This window comes from Lissotriton vulgaris, chromosome 6 (assembly GCF_964263255.1).
Source record: "Lissotriton vulgaris chromosome 6, aLisVul1.2, whole genome shotgun sequence".
NCBI lineage: Eukaryota > Metazoa > Chordata > Amphibia > Caudata > Salamandridae > Lissotriton > Lissotriton vulgaris.
Genome location: NC_141694.1, coordinates 846,699,422 through 846,716,071, shown reverse-complemented (window position 1 = coordinate 846,716,071; position 16,650 = coordinate 846,699,422).

Below are 16,650 nucleotides of genomic sequence, written 5' to 3'. Positions count from 1 at the left end.
CAGCTCAAGTAGTCCTTACGTTGCATTCTGGTACTTGTTGTACTGCATTTATGATAGAACAAGTAGCAGAGTACTGAGAAAAAAAGACGAAATAAGATTCTCATGCCTGGCATGGGGTGATTAGAGTGTATGTCAGACTACAGAGCTGCTCGGGCAGACCTTGCACTCACCCTTGTTTAGGTCTGGCTTAGACAGAGCTTCAGTTTTTTGGTGACCTCGTGTAATCAAACATTCATAAATATAAACATTCATCCTTTGGCCTGCTCATCTGTCGTTCACATTTCGCTTCCTTTCATCATAGCATGGGGCTGTAGGTCAGCTCACTTCATCCGATGCCTCACACACTTTGAGTGATGGCATTTTGCCTAAACACATATGCATACCTGTCTAAAAAAGTGCCCTTTATTACCAGAACTGGTGGCCCAGCACTGGCAAGCACTGGCAAATACCTCTTTATTTCCATTCCTTATCATGTTACCGTTATTTTTTGTCGTTTATGTAAGCTATGTCAGTAACTCAAACCCTGGTTTACCTTTTCTTTACGCCAATAAGAGTAATATTTTCCTGTGAAAAAAGGTTTTCTTTACCTATTCTAATTACACCAGCCTGCCAGGAAGCACGCATACTGGTCTATAAAAAAATGATAAACAATGGTTTCATTATTTTTTTTATTAGAAACTTTTTGCCACCATATTCGATCCGTGGCATGTTCTTTTGTAGCATATGCTTAAAATAAACAAGCACTGTCATAGCCAATAGGCCTCGCCTTTGGGACCGTATAAGTGTTTAGCCAAGCAACAGTAAATGTTGTTGCACCAAGGATATTGTGCTGCATAACTAAATACTTATAATGTACCAAAGGCGAGACCTATTGGCTATGCCAATGCCTATTTTCTCTTTATGGTGTCTTCACAGGGGCAATCACGCCAGGACACGCTCGAAACGAGAGAGAACACAAGTCTTGTACCTTATGATTTTGGACGTCAAAGGGTGAGAATGAGGGTTCTGTTGTGGGTCATACCATGCCAGGGATTGTCAGTTTAGGTGTGCAACAGACTAGGCAGATCAGATAGAAATGCTGAGAAGGATCAGCATGCTGAAAGGAACTTTGGTTTGCTGAATTTCACAAGTCAACTCAGATATCCACTGGTGTCATTTGTATCCTACATATGTGACAGAATTCAGATTTGTTCTCATAGGAAAATACATTTTATATGAGTCTTCATGCTAGGCGATGTCTTCAGGTTTTGCTGCCACATGTTGTGCAAGACTTTGGTGCATTAATGAGTTTCATAACACAGAAGAAGTGTTAGTTGTTTGTGTGATTGCATATGACTTATGAGAGAAAATAATGATCATGAATCTGAATGTTCATTTCAAATGGTGAAAAATCAGCCATCAGGTATAAACATTAAAAAACTGAGAGTGCCTTGGAGGGGCGCTTTCATTGCACTCAAGGGAGCATTCCCATTTACCATTTGATAGTGTGTAGTATTGTTGTCAGTTTCAACGTGATCTTGCAGTTGGGTGGTGACAGCTTGTCCCAGCAATTCATTCCTTCATTTCTTCAGTTGGCAACTACTGACCCCTCCAGTGAAGCATTCATAGGAATTCATCAATGTGTGCTACAAATCCTGCTGGCACTGGACATGTTTACTTCACTCCATACAATCAAGAGTGTATTCTGGAATGGGGCGTGGCTAGCCAGCCAATATGGCGGACGCATCTCGCTAGAGCTCTGACACTGATCCCCTAATTCTCCTGAAAATTATTCTCTAGAGGTGTTTTGGTGTTCCTTACACGTGGGGAATGGTGTGCAGGCACAGAGAGGAGCCTGCGGGACCCAGAGGTCCCCGACTGGTGAGCGCTGAGGAGGCACCCTAGGCCTGACTGCTGCGGAGCGGACCCTGGGGCCATGGGTGCAAAACAAGATCAGGGGCTCAACAGCCGCTGGCGAGCCCTGCGGAGACGTTGCGGCACCACCGTAGATGCCGGGAGTCAACCGAATGGCGCCCCTTGAACAAATGCTCAGTCGGAGGGGCGGGCAAGACTGGCTGGACCCGTAGCCCTGGGCTGCTGGTGACTACAGCCGGGGAGCCCAGGCCCGGGACTGCTGTGGCCTGCTGAGGGGGCCCGGGCGGAGAGCCGAGGCAGGGAGCTACTGTGGAAGCTGGTGCCAGAGCGGAGACCGGCTGGGGACCCCTCCAAGACTACCCGCATTCAAGGGGAAGAAGCTGCGGACTGGGCCTCACGTCGTGAAAGCTGAGCCTGCGGAGGGCTGCGGGCCGGCCTCGCTGCCTCGGACTGGTGCCCCAGGTGAGGAGTGTGGCTCCGGGGCGGATAGAGGACCCGAGAGGTCTTGGCGGCGCCCCATCCTGCGGGGGACAAAGGCACCCGGCACTATGCCTGAGACCTGCGGCGGCCATTTGAGACTTCAGGAGGCTGGCCGTCTCCGACCTGTGGGAGCGGAGCTAAGCGGGGATGTCCCTGGGGGTATTGGTAGTAACTGTGGTCTGCAGCCACACATCGGCAGACTAAGAGGTGGACTGGGCGTGGCTCCTGATCTAGCCCATTGTGGCGCTGTGTCCCTTGAGAGGAGGTGTGGGCCTGCGATCCCCCCGTAGCTGGAGGCAAAGTGAAGCTTTTGAGGACCACAACGGCAGGCGGAAGGTGTGGTGCAGCCCGATGAGGGCCCTGCCTGCAGGTTATGGAAGGCTGTGGCAGACATACTGCGGGGTGCACTAAGTGTGGGGAGAAGGCCCCCCTCCCCATTGGTAGGACAGCGACTAAGACGCCGCACTGTGCTGGCTGAGACAGCAGAGAGGCAGACTGTGAGAGCTGGAAATAACGCCCCTGGTGAGTTGAAGGTGTCTGGAGGCGCCGTGAAAGTCCTGGCCGGTGAGGCCCAGGTGGCGGTGTCCCGCCATCTTAGGGGCTGCGACATTCTAGGTGCGACTTCAGTGGCGGCGGGGGAGATACAGCACACGGAGAGGAGGCCTCTTGAGGTCGGAGGTGGCTGGGGCGTGCTGCGCACTGAGTGATCTAGGAAGGCCTGGGTGCGCTAGACTCCTCCCTACGGACTGAAGAGCGCATTGCCTGGGGGCCTCGTTGGAGTCCTGACCGGCGTCTGCCAGCGAGGGGGCGGCAGAGAGAAGGTACCCGGAGGCAGCGGAGACTGCAGCCAAACCCTGTGCAGCGGGGGTAAGTGAGGCCACCGTCCGGGGACACTGCCCCTGGCAGCGACGACACCCGTCCTGGGGAGTGCGCCGCCCTTCCTCTGTCTACACCACTGAAAGACTGGTGTGACCCGGACACCTGAGTGGAGGCCTGGGAGCAGAGAGTCGGTGATTGACTATGCATGACCGGCTAGGTGGATGCCTACAGCGCAACAGCTGGTGATGGGCTGGCTAAGGGACAAGTCGCAAAATAAACAGCAGTTGGTTGATGGTCCAACTTCACTCTTCTCCACGCTGACCATCGCAAGCTGTCGGAGTCAGTCGCTACGCAGAATCAATCGCTCCAAGAAATACAACCTGTGGTGCAGAATCACGCTTCAGTGCTCCAAGATATAATCGACAGGGCTCATGTGCTGGAAGATCGCATCGAGGACGCGGTAGGGCACTCTCAGCGCAACAATGTCCGGGTGGTAGGCCTTCCGGAGGGAGAGGAGGGGAGGAGCAGTACGTCAAGAACTGGTTGCGAGAACTCCTACCACGGGGGTGATGTCCCCGCTTTTTGCAGTAGAAAGGGCACACAGAGTGTCAGCGCAGAAGCCTCGGCCCGGAGCTCGGCCTTTTCCGTTCCTCTTCAAACTCCTCAACTACCGAGACCGGGACGTGGTGCTTCGCGAAACCAGGAACCTGGGTGATCTTACAGTGGGGAACAGTCGGTGATGTTCTTCCCAGGCTACACAGCAGCAGTACAAAGAAGAAGAAGTACGTACATGGCTGTGAAACGACAACTGAGGGAGCTAGAGTTGCCCTACTCCTTGTTGTTCCCCTCACGCCTCCGTGTGGTCTCGAAGGAGGGTGACCGCTTTTTTGATGCCCATCGGACGTCTGGGACTGGCTGGAGGAGACGGGGCAATGGAACGGAACAAGACCTGTGGGCCCAGAGGAGGGTGGGTGGCAGAAGCAGAGGGGCGCAGTAGGATGTGACTGAACAGTGGACTACGGCAGCTATGCAGGGCCCATTTCCCTGAATGTTCTACATTTTGTATCGTTCTAGAAATGTCGATGTGCGCGCTGCTGCAATGTGTTCTGTGCCAAGTGCGTTTGCAATGCCATAAGATGCCATACAGCACCTGCGGCTGGGCTTGCCGGCCCGAGGTTAGAAAGCGCTGCGTAGCTGCTGAATCCACGGGCTCTCCCGGTAGTGACCCACACTGGACCTCCACGTTTAAATAGCCTGTACCTCCCCATGCACCTCTTGAACGCCCGGGAGGTCTGTGATTGGGGAGTAGTGTAGGTTGGTTGCTGACAGCACACTCACCCCGACAGCTATTGCACTGGAGTAACACTTCCTTGTTGGTGGTTCACCTTGAGGTTTGGATGCATGCCCCTTTGGGGACTCGCCCTTCTAGTTGCACTGTTTGTAGTTGTTCTCATGTTTTAGTTGCGGCACACTGATACCCCCTTCCCAGATGGTACCCATAGGCCCCCCCCTTTGAGGTGTTCCCCAGGTCCCGCGTGGGTGCGATGTGTCCAGACACATGACACACACTAACATAGTGACCTGGAATATCCGTGGTATGCATACCCCGTCACGCCGTTACTCTGTCTTCTCCTATCTGCAGCGTCATGCAGTTGGGATTGCCCTCCTCCACGAGACCCACATGACTAAAACAGACCTCGACAAACTCCGCAGGCGCTGGAGGGGGCAATTCTATGGCACGGTTTTTCTGCACATGCGCGTGGCACCCTGGTATGGGTAAGGGCGAGCGTCCCCTTTATTTGCAAGGAAGCCAAGGTGGATCAAGAGGGCAGGTATTCCCTAGTGCGGGGGCGGCCGAATGATCAGGAAGTCCTCTTAGGATCCCTTTATGCCCCGAACACAGACCAATCCTCCTTTCTAGCACACCTTCACCCATATGCGGGGACTTCAATATGGTGCTGGACGTGCATCTAGATCACTCTTTCCCTCCCCTCCGAGCTGCAGCGGTGATGTCCAATGCGCAAGCGTTCCAGAACTGGCTCTCACACTGGGAGATACACGACCTATGGCGAACGCAGCATCCAACAGACAGGGTCTACTCCTATTACTCATCAGTCCACGACTTGCATGTCCGTTTAGATAGGATGGTTGGCACCCAGTCCCTGCTCCAACTCCTTGCAAAATCAGAGTATCTGGGGAGAACACATTCTGATCCCCATCCCCTGTGGTTCCAGATTAGTTGGGAGGCAGAACGCCCACCTGTTCCCACGTGGAGGCTACAGCCTACCGCACTAGAGGATGCAGAGTTCTGCTCCACGTTGGGCACGGCCATCCTTGCCTACTTTGAGGTCAACAAAGGGACCGCGAGTAAGGCCATGGTGGAGAGGGATACACACAAAGTAGCTATCCGGGGGCACTGCATGGGGGCCACGTGGAATATACGCAAAACACTTTCTGCCTCCCTGACGCGCCTGGAGGCTGAGCTCCTACAGTATGAGCGGGAGGGTGAAGGGGTAGGCGAGAACTCAGGCAGACTGGGAGACCTCCGCGCTAAGCACGCCGTTCTCTTGGAGCAACTGAGGTGCCATAACTATGCGGCTCACACGGCCAGAACGCACGCTGGGTGGATAGAGCTGGCCGGCTGTTGGCCAGGTTGGTATGGTGGGAAGGGCGTGGTGCCCCGATAGGAGCTCTTTGCACCGCAGAGGGGTCAATGGTGTACACGCAGCGCGAAATACATCGTGCCCTGACTGGTCATTATACGCAGCTATACAAGGCTCGAGGTACTGGTCCCAGACACGTGCTGGAAGAGTTCCTAGATTCTGTTCTCTTGCCTGTGGCCTCTGAAGAACAGATGGACGCGCTAAGTACCCCCCTCACGCTGGAAGAAGTGGGAGAAGCGATTCAGGCTATGGAGTCGGGAAAAACTCCAGGGCCGGATGGTCTCCCCGCCGAATACTATAAAGCAAACAGGCAAACCCTCACGCCCTTACTTCTTCAGCTATATAACACAGCAATAGACGAGGGCTCGTTACCTCCCTCCATGCAAGAAGCATTCCTGGTTTCCTTGCCGAAGCCGGACAGGGACCCCATAGACTTGGGTTCATATAGGCCATTGGCAATGCTCAACGTGGACTATAAGGTTTTCGCAAAAATACTTCCGGACCGGCTGGCACCAGTGGTCCCTCACATAATACACTCTGATCAAAACGGATTTGTGCCAGCGAGATCCAAGTCCTTGAACCTCAGGAGGTACTTCAGGGTGGCGGCCGAGGCAACGCGGGAGTGGCCCAGGGCAGGGTGCCTGATATTAGATCTGGAGAAGGCCTTTGATTGCCTGGAGTGGGGTTACCTATCCGCGGTACTAACGCGCTATGAGCTTGATATAGAGTTCCTGCAGATGATCGACCTCCTCTACAAAAAACAGTAGTCCGTGTGCAGCTGAGCCCCTACATCGCGGTGGCGGTGGGCCGGGGCAAACCTGCAGGGATGCCCCCTGTCCCCGCTACTGTTTGCGCTGGCTATCGAACCCCTGGCTGCGGCCATGAGGCAGACCCTTGGTGATGAAATTCCGTTGGGCGATGCAACCCATCAGGTATCGCTTTATGCAGATGACCTGTTGATGTTTGTGAGGGACGTGGGATGCATACCGGAACAACTAGCCAAGCTGCTACGTAAGTTCGCGGATGTCTCGGGTCTCCGGGTGAATGCGGGCAAATCCTGCCTTTATGCATTTAACAAAGGGGTAGAGGATCCCGGGTATTGTCTCGAGGGCACGAGAGTCCAATGGAAGGCTGACCACTTTAGGTACCTGGGGATCCAGATGTACCGTCAGCCGGCTGACCTATTTGACAGGAATCAGGGAAGGGCGGTTGCTCAGGTCTCAGATAGGCTTTTGGGTCACGCTCCTGCCAACGACCACGGGCAGAGTGGCCCTTGCTAAAATGGTCATTCTCTCCCGACTCCTGTACTATTTTGTTAATCTGCCTTTATTTATTCCGGCCTCTTTCTTCTCTATGCTCAGTACGATCATACAGGACTTTTATCTGGGGTACGTCACAGTACAGGCTGGTGAAACTATTCCTGCCAACAGATTGGGGGGGCCTGGCTGCCCCCTGCTTCGAGCACTACTACCTGGCCGCGCAGCTACAATGAATCGCTCGCTGGTTGGCGGACAGGGGTAGAGACGATACAGCCGCAGACATGCCGCCATACTCTCTAGAGCGTGTAACCAAGCACTTTCACCCACTGGCAGCGCCTGAGCGTCCCATTCCGCTACTGCTGGCAGTGGCTTATAAGTGCTACCGAAGAGCCTTGTTCCTCACACGTAGGGTGATTCCATACGCGCCCGCCATACCTTTGGAGGGCTCCCCAGGTGGTGAGGGGGTCCTCACATGCTCCATGCTAGCGCAGTGGAGGGAAGCCGACGTCCAGACACTTGGCGATCTTTATAGAGATGGAGCACTCGTGGCATATGAGACGCTGGTCACTGAGGACGGACTCCCCCCAGGGGTTCTTACTACATCGCTCCTTGGTAGCGAAGCTGACGGCCAGATGGGGAGCCTGAACAGCATTTAACTATGCAGTACCTCCATGTCATGGGAAGAGGCAAACACCTGGTTCGCTGGTTTGCTGCGTCGCTACGGACACACACGGCGACCAGTTTAGCCCCCCCAGAGGTAAATGGGAGCGAGACCCGGGAAGGCCGCTTTCTGACAAGGAGTGCGAGAGAGTCCTTAAAAGTCCGGTGCGCATTCCCAAAAACATGCGCTTTCGCCAGATACAACTTTACGTTGCTCATAGAGCCTATCTCACACCTGAGCTAATCAACAAGTATCTCCGATGCGTCTTGCCCCAGGTGCTGTGAGGTGGGTGCGGGACTCCTCCATTTCCTGTGGAGCTGCCCTGGACTGGGCACTTACTGGAGTGCACTCAGTGAGCTGCTTAGGAAATGCACTGGTCGCACTATACCCTTTGATTGGCCGAGTACATTTTACATCATTTCAGGAGAACCCCCAAAGATAAGGTGTCGTCCCGTTTCTTGGACCTGGGACTGGTGGTGGCGAAGCGCCTCCTCACGAGGCGGTGGAAGGCGCGCGATCCGCCTGGCGGTCAGGCGTGGACCTCTTCCCTTCAGGCGTTGGCCCGGGCGGAGTGGACCACCATATGAAGGGAGGAAACACTGGGGCTCCGAAAGGCACCTATAGCGGAGCGCTGGGAGCACATGCTTAATACCTTACAGCTGCCGGATGGGGAGGAAAGCGCGAGTGGCGCAGAGGACTAGGTGGGTGCCCCTGGGGGTGGGAGCATACCGCGGGCCGTTCTCCTGCCATGATAGTTTGTTATGTAAAATTACTGCTCCAATGGGGCACAAAGGTTAAAAGTGCCGGCGCAGCTGTGGCTGGGGGTGCGTTCGCGCGTGGGGGACGGGGGACCGGTGGGGGGGTAGGAGGAGGGTTAGCATGTGACTGTGGTTTTGCCACTGTTGTTACAGTTTTCTTTCTTGTTGTATCATAAATATTTCATCTGTATGTAAGTCCAAGCTAGGGAACCTATCCAAAACCTTGCTAGTGGTACAGGGTCTAGCGCAAGGACCGTCGTGGACAATCCCGGAGTTTTTGCCTGCTCAGGCACTCCATGATCTAGCCAGCTCCGGGCGAATATCCTCTTTCTCTGTGGTTGCACAACCGAGTCATCGTGACCCCAACCTGTAACGTTACTATGTTTGTGAATATTTAATTGAGGTGCTGATATGGTTGATGTTTCTACTGTATTGTGAAACCCTAAAATGCCAATAAACAGATTTGACCAAAAACAGAGTGGTTTCTGGAATGTACCTCACTTTATGCAGTCTAAAGTGGATCCGGAAACATATCTCGCATCACACAATGTAAAGGTTCTAGAATGAATCTCACTTCATCTAAAGGGGATTCTGGAATTCGTCACACTACACACAATCTAAAGTAGATTCTGAAAGCAGTATGACAATGGAGAATCTATCATCCTTTGGCCTCTTGCGCAGGCTCTGTTGTCCTTCAGAAATGGTGTCTTAAATCCATCCTCATCTTGCACCACCTACTCCTCCTCCTTTGTAACTTATATGTCCAATTCCTAAACTAAAAACTCAAATACTTCCTTTACAATTGGAGATTGATCACTCAAGATTCTTGGGTCTTAAACACTGTCAACAAGTTTATGATAGATTTTACTCATATACCTTTACAAACTTCTTTCCCGAGAGACATGCCTGTCACTCAAGGGCAACAAGAAATAATAGAGGAGGAGATCTCCTCTATGCTTCAGGAAGGAGCCATAATGAGGTCCGATTAGAAACTTTAAGATTTATCGCATAATGAGGTCCCATTAGAAACTTTAAGATTTATCAGCACACTCTTGCTTGTAAAAAAGAAACACAAAGGTTGGAGACCTGTCATAAACTTAAGAGAACTAAACAAATATTTGATTTACAGACACTTCAAGATGGAGGGCCTGAGGTATTTACTTCTAGAGGGAAACTGGCCAGTCAAACTGGACCTAAAGGATGCTTACTTCCCCATTCCTATGGCCAAATCCCACCAACCCTTTTTTCAATTTCTCTGGAAAAATCACATTTACCAATTTCAGGCTCTCCCCTTCGAACTATCCTCTGCCCATTGGTGCTTCACCAAGGTCATAAGAGCTGTTGCCTCATCTCTAAGAATAAGGGGAATTTGATTAATCATTTACTTAGTCGACATTATTATAATGTCTCAAGATCCTTCACAACTAGCAAAAGACCCGAAGACTGTAATGGATCTCCTAGAAAGTTTAGGGTTCATCATAAACAGAAAAATCTATTCTGACCCCTTCCAGATCTCTGGAGTACCTAGGTTTCACAGTAAAAACATTGAAATGTCTCCTTTTAATACCTTCCAAAAAGATTACCAAAATCAGGAAAGAAATAAGACACGTCCTGAAACAGCAAGACTCATCTCTGAGAGAGAGAGAGACAGACTTCTGAGTCTCCTCTCCTCCTCCATCCAAGCTATTTTTCCTGGTCCCCTCAACTATCGGGCCCTCCAAAAGGAAAAAGGCGAGAGCCCTAAGATCTGGCCTCTGGTACAGAGACCGGATCTGTCTGGATCAAGAAGCAAAATCGGAACTAGCCTGGTGGCTCGAGAACCTAGACGCATGGAACGAAAAAGCAATCTTTGGTTCAAAACTAGAGTTTGTTTTAGAATCAGATGTGAGCCTTCATGGCTGGGGATCTTGTCTTCTCAATCAGTACACTGGTGGTATCTGGTCACAAGAGGAATCATCTCACCACATAAATTATTTATAATTAACAGCTGGGCTTTACGCCCTTATGAGCTTCAGACACTCTCTCCAGGGGAGGTCAGTCATTCTAAAGATGGACAACATGTCTGCTGTAGCATATATAAATCGTCTGGGAGGCACCAAATCTGCAGACCTCTTGAATCTAGAAAAGAAACTTTGGATGTTCTATCTGGAACACAAGATCGCTCTCAAAGCGGAATACCTTCCGGGGAAATGGAACATCTCTGCAGACTGGAACTCAAGATTTCTGTTGGATCACAGCGATTGGAAACTGAATGTTTCTGTGTTCGGTACCCTAAGCAAGATCTGGGGCCCTCTAGAGATAGACTTATTTGCGAGCAGACTAACCTTTCAAGTGGAGAACAACTTCAGCTGTATGCCCGACTCGGGTGCTATAGCAGTCAACGCCTTACTACAATCTTGGAATGGAGCCAAGGAGTATGCATTCCCTCCCTTTGCCATGATTCTGAGAGTTCTTCAGATAGTGAGACAGGATCAGTGCTTCCTTGTCCTAATAGCTCCCTTTTGGCCATCCCAAAGCATGGTTCCCCACCACTGTAGAACTAGCTTGCACCCCCCCCCCCCTTCTTTATTACTACCCTGGAGAATCTTCTTGCAGACACAGACGGAGGAGTTCAGCCCCTAATTCAGAACAGGAGTTTAACCCTTCTTGCCTGGAGAGTCTCTTGAGATCCAGTGAAATCTCAGGATATTCGGCGACTGCTGCAACTCTCCTCAGAGATTCTTGGGCCCCATGCACTCACTACAGCTATAACAACATATGGAGAATCTGGGTACGTTGGTGCCTGGAAAAGAACCTGGATATCTTGGAAGCACCTATTGTTGACATAGTTAACTTTCTTATTGAACAATTTGATAAAGGCCTCAGCTATAGAACTATTGATTGCTATAGATCGGCTATGTCCGCTGGTCATGTCATTGTCAATGGTAAAACGGTAGGTAAAAATGTCATTGTTTGTAGAGGGATGAAAAGCATTTGTTTAAGAAGACCTCCTAAACCTAAATATGAAAGTCTTTGGGATGTCAAACTAATCCTTGATCTTTTCAATCACTGGCCTATTAATACTCTCCTCAATAAAAAGCTGGCTACTCTACTATGCCTAATCTCATGCAGAAGGGTCTCTGATGTTAAAGCCCTGGAGATTACGAATAGATCTTATAACATGTTCGGAGTCAAATTTGAGATTCATAGAAGAACAAAGACTATGTCTGATTCAATCTTTTACCCACGTTTTGATTTATGTCCAAAACTTTGAGTTGTGGAATGCATGAGAGAGTATGATCCGAAAATGTTTGCTGTTCGCCCTCAGGATGTTAACCAATTACTTATATCCTTTGTTAAACCCCACAAAGGCATAACCTCTACCTCTATTGCTAGATGGATTAAGACTGTTATGAGTTATGAGTTTAGCAGGTATTCACTTCAAGCTCACTCCCTTAGAGGTGCTATGGCCAGTAAATCTCTCTGGCCTGATGGTAAGTTGGACGACATTCTCAAAGCTGCTGACTGGTCAAATGCTAGCACCTTTGCACGTCATTATTGCAAGCATATTTAACATATGTGTGATGTTGTTTTACAAAGTTACCAACATGCATAGTGTAGCCTCCGTTCTTGTAATGAAGTTGCGATTCTCATATTGCCATGACTAGAGAATCTGGATTTCATTAAAGACGCGGAGGCTGATATTTTCCCTCCCATCCCTCCCCTTGGTGGTCTTACAATGATTTAATGCTGTTTTTGTTGCACTTTGTTACTGTACTTTTTATTACCAGTACTTGTTTCATCTCTTGTTCTTTTAGCTTGATAAGCTTTACACTATTTTTTACATTCAAGAGATATTTACTTCTTTCTCTTTTCAGGTAACGCTCCTTAACTGCGCGTCGTCTAGCCTTTGGTTTTACCTTCGTTCTTCCTTCTCCTTCATCCTGCTCATCAGAAGATCTTTTGGATGTTTCAAGTTTCATGAACTTATTTTCCTCCACATTTAAAAGAGGCAGATTGTTGATAGCTCAGGCCTTTCTTGTGTTGCTATTGTTCTATTCTGGAACCTTTCAATATTGTGTTGTAAGCGGCTGCTTGGACTGCATTAAAAGAATAATACATAATGTCAGCCTCCGTGTCTTTAATGAAATCCAGATTCTCTAGTCATGGTAATATGAGAATCGCAATTCCTAAACTAAAATGACTGCCTGGCAGTCATTTAACCCACCTCTCGTCAAATTGATGTCTGCTCCATCCTTCCAAGCCCTGTCTGGATAGCTCACATTTACACCATAGTTCTCTCCTTACAGCTCGTTTTCTTCCTCTTCTTTCCCATCAAACCACATCATAGCCAGGATTACTGTCTTTGCCAGTGCATGTTGGCACTCGTATCTAAATTACAGATGGATTGTGAAACACTATTTAAAATAAGCATTGTTTATACCTCATTTTAAAAGCTTAATAGAATGCTTAATTAATCTAAATCCATTAATGAATTATTTTGAAAAATAAACGATTTCTGCACTATTTGTGTAAATTGTGCAATAAATGACAGAACAAAATGGCTGTCTCAAAAATAGACAGGATGGATGATGCTATTACACAATTAGGAAGCTTTATGGAATCAGTGTGCCTCATGTTTTGTCGATGTGCACATATCATTTGCTCAAACTGCATAAAAGAAACAAAAATGGTGTGAACTTATTTGACCTATATTTTCTGGAATTGCCCCAGTGCAAACTTTTGTTGTATGGCCATGGCTCTTTAGCGCTGGCTGAGATTAGAAAGATAAGCTGTTAAAGCCTCACTGTGTGTATCACTGCCCACCCCTCCCAGGATTTTCCTCCCTTATCACTTTGCAATTTCTTCAAAGCTGTCAAGATTCAGTCTTGACCAGCTACTCAAGCCCAGGTTACGTTTCTTAGGGTTCTGTGACTTATAGTCCTGGTTGCATGTTGCTAAACAGGACTACAAGTGCAAAATGCAATGAAAATAACCAAACTAAAGCAGCTAGTCACATATGTAACTGGGGACCTTGGCACAGCTGAGAAGTAAATGCCAGCTCCATTTTGCCATGTCTAAACTCCTACAACAGGGAACTGTGGTCCCAAGGTGAGTATTCTGGAACTAAAAATTATCACTTTTTTGTTGTTGTTTTTTTAAATATCTGTTTATCAAAGTTTTTGATTACAGTAATTCACTCACAGCATCATGACAATCAAAGTCTAAGCACAGTTTGGGTATATCTACAGTATATAAGATACAATTTAAGGTTCTCAAGTTGCTCTCGGCCACTATACATCATGGGAACAACCAAAATCATGCAGGGTATTTGGGTACATCGATTCTTACAATACAACAGTGTCGTAGATCCCCATCACTCCCGTTTACGCAGTCCCACTTTTCCACATATATGCTACGTTGCCGATTTCTCTCTCAGGACTATTCAAATAGAGTACAATACATGCATCAACATAGACATGTCTATAACATTCCACCCGTTTCTCTCTCCCAGCAATCCATTACCTCCTCAATACACTGCACATTGTTGTGCCGCCCAGTCTAATGCTAGGTTCTGGGGTGCATGAGCAAATAACACACCAATGGAGCCCAAATATCTGTAGGTCTGGATGCCAAGGCGCTCCTGGCAAATAGTCAGGTTGTCAATCCAATCCTTACATTTTGGTTCCCTTCCCCTACCCCAACAGCAAGCCCCTCTCCTTTTAGCCATTAGTAATGCCAATGCAACAAACTTACGATGTTCAGCTCTCAGGGGTTTGACAAATCCCAATAGCGCCGTCAGCGGGGTAGGGTCTATCCTTGTATCAGTCATCAAGTGTATGGCGTGAAAGACCTGATCCCACTATATTCTCACTTCCGGACACGCCCACGCCAAGTGCAGGAAGTCTACCCCTGCAGCGCCGCTTCTATTACATCCATCAGAGTCTCTTAGTTTGAATTTACACATCTTTGCTGGCGTGTAATACAGTTGGTGTAAAAATATATAATGAATTACGAAGCCTGCTACTGGCAGATACCCGCTCCGTCTGTAGACAACAAAACTCCCATTGGTCATCAGTCAGGTCAAATCCTAGCTTCTCTCCCCATCTAACGCGTGATGATGTGGCCGGCATGTCACTTTGAGTGTGGACAGTTCTATATATCAGTGAAAGGAGGCATCTAGCCGTATCAGCTTTCAGAAGCACCTGTAATGGAGCAAGAGTTTGCGGCTCCGTCGGGAAATCCGGAGTAAGTGCCTCAAATCCCCTGTCTAAGTCTAATGAACAAGAAAACATCAAGTGGTGTCTGCTGTGTACCCTGAAGTATATGTTCAGCAGTACGGAATTGTCCATTCTCATCCAGGGGATACTCATCAATAGTCATAATCTATGAATAATCCCCGCCCATGTGCGGGATCCCGGAGCATATAGAAAATACATATAAATATATATGTATATATATGTTAAAACATATTTGCAGCCTAAAACATTTCCCAACTGGCAAAATTGTAGCAAAATTACATAAATTAGCAAACACACATTAGTACTCTCCCAACCCCTATGGAAGAAAAAGAGCCGTAAACATTTGCATACAACAATGCTTTATTGCCATAGGAAAAACCTGTAATTGCAGCCATTTGCCAGTAGGCTGCAGTAGAGTATAAAGCAACAAAGAAAACTGACACCTTGCCTTTAAGGCATTGGAGTAGGGGTACCGTGCCTTTAAGGCCTGAAGGCGACCCCCTGCTCCCATGGTGCACCACAGGTGGCAGTTGGGTCAGTTCTTTTTTCCGGCTCCTTCTGTGAGGATCCTGGAGCTTGAGCTCTTCAGTTTTTAACTGAAATTGTGTTTTTGAGAGATTTTTCTCAGAAAATTCGACATCTTCTGGCTTATTAAGGCTTCTAAATTGGTTTTCTGTGGTAACCCACAAGAATTTCCTGTCAGAATGCCTGCTTTGTTCCGGAAATGTCCGTGTGATAAGAAGATGGCTCTTGCTGACCCACACGTTGTGTGTATTGTGTGCCTTCCATCTGCACACAACCCTGACCAGTGCCACCACTGTTAAACATTTTCTAGCCGGACTCTTCGCGACAGAGAGAGAATTAGACTTCATGCCATGCTGGAGAGAGACAGAAGTCACCAGGTGGGTGCTCCTGCAGCCCCCAGATCTTGTCCTGCAAGCAAGCATGGCCAAAAACTGCGTTGTTCCGCTTCTCCTGCCCCCAAAAAGAGGAAGGAAGGTCGAAGAACTCCGTTGTCTTCGAGGTCGACGTTGAAGAGGCCCAGATCATCATCACGACGTCGAAAATCTCCGCCGCAGTCAAGTAAGTCGGCGTCGAGACACCACACTTAGGGCTCGAAGTCTGTGGCTGCTACCATCTCTAAGTCTCCGTCGAGGCTTCCGTCGACGTCGAGACACTCCGCCGCCCCTGATGGGGTTAGCGTCGAGAGCTAAGACGGCATCCAGGTCGCCGCTGGCGGGCCCCCGTCGAGAGGGACTTCAAGATCCCACCATTCGACACCAAGGAGGTCGACGTCGAGGCGACGCCTGGAAAGGTTGCCGTCGACACAACGTCGAAGGAGGTCATTATCGACACGACATCGAGGGTCATCGTCGACACGACGTCATGGAGGCTCTCCATCTGATCGACATCGAAGTCACTGGATCGACGTCAAGGTTCGCAGTCGAGCCCCCATGGCGTGGGCGATCAACGTCGAGAGCATCAAGTCCCCGCTCACGCCATTGATCACACAGACGTCTTCGATGTCGAAACTTTCGCCATCGAGGGATCAGGTGATGGTTGTGGTGGAGTCCCCTGATAGATCACGCAGCATGGTACCTCATTATCCTCAAGGGACTGTGTCTGGCTGTCATAGTAGTCTGGGCTCAGATTACTCCCGCACATACTCTCCGTCTACTGCAAGAACCCCGGCCAGACCGTCTAGGTCTCTGAGGCCCGGGGTTTCACCCAGACCAAGATCTCTGGCCAGATCACGTTCTCCAGTGCGGCCAAGAACACCTATCAGGCCCAGACCTTCTCCTATCAGGCCGAGAGAGTCTCCTAGACCAAGATCTCCGTCAAGACATCGCTCTAGGTCCAGGGACCCTCACAGCAGGCATCGTGACAGGTCCATAAGAGGCGGCGCACAAGATCTTCATCATGGTCATCTTCCAT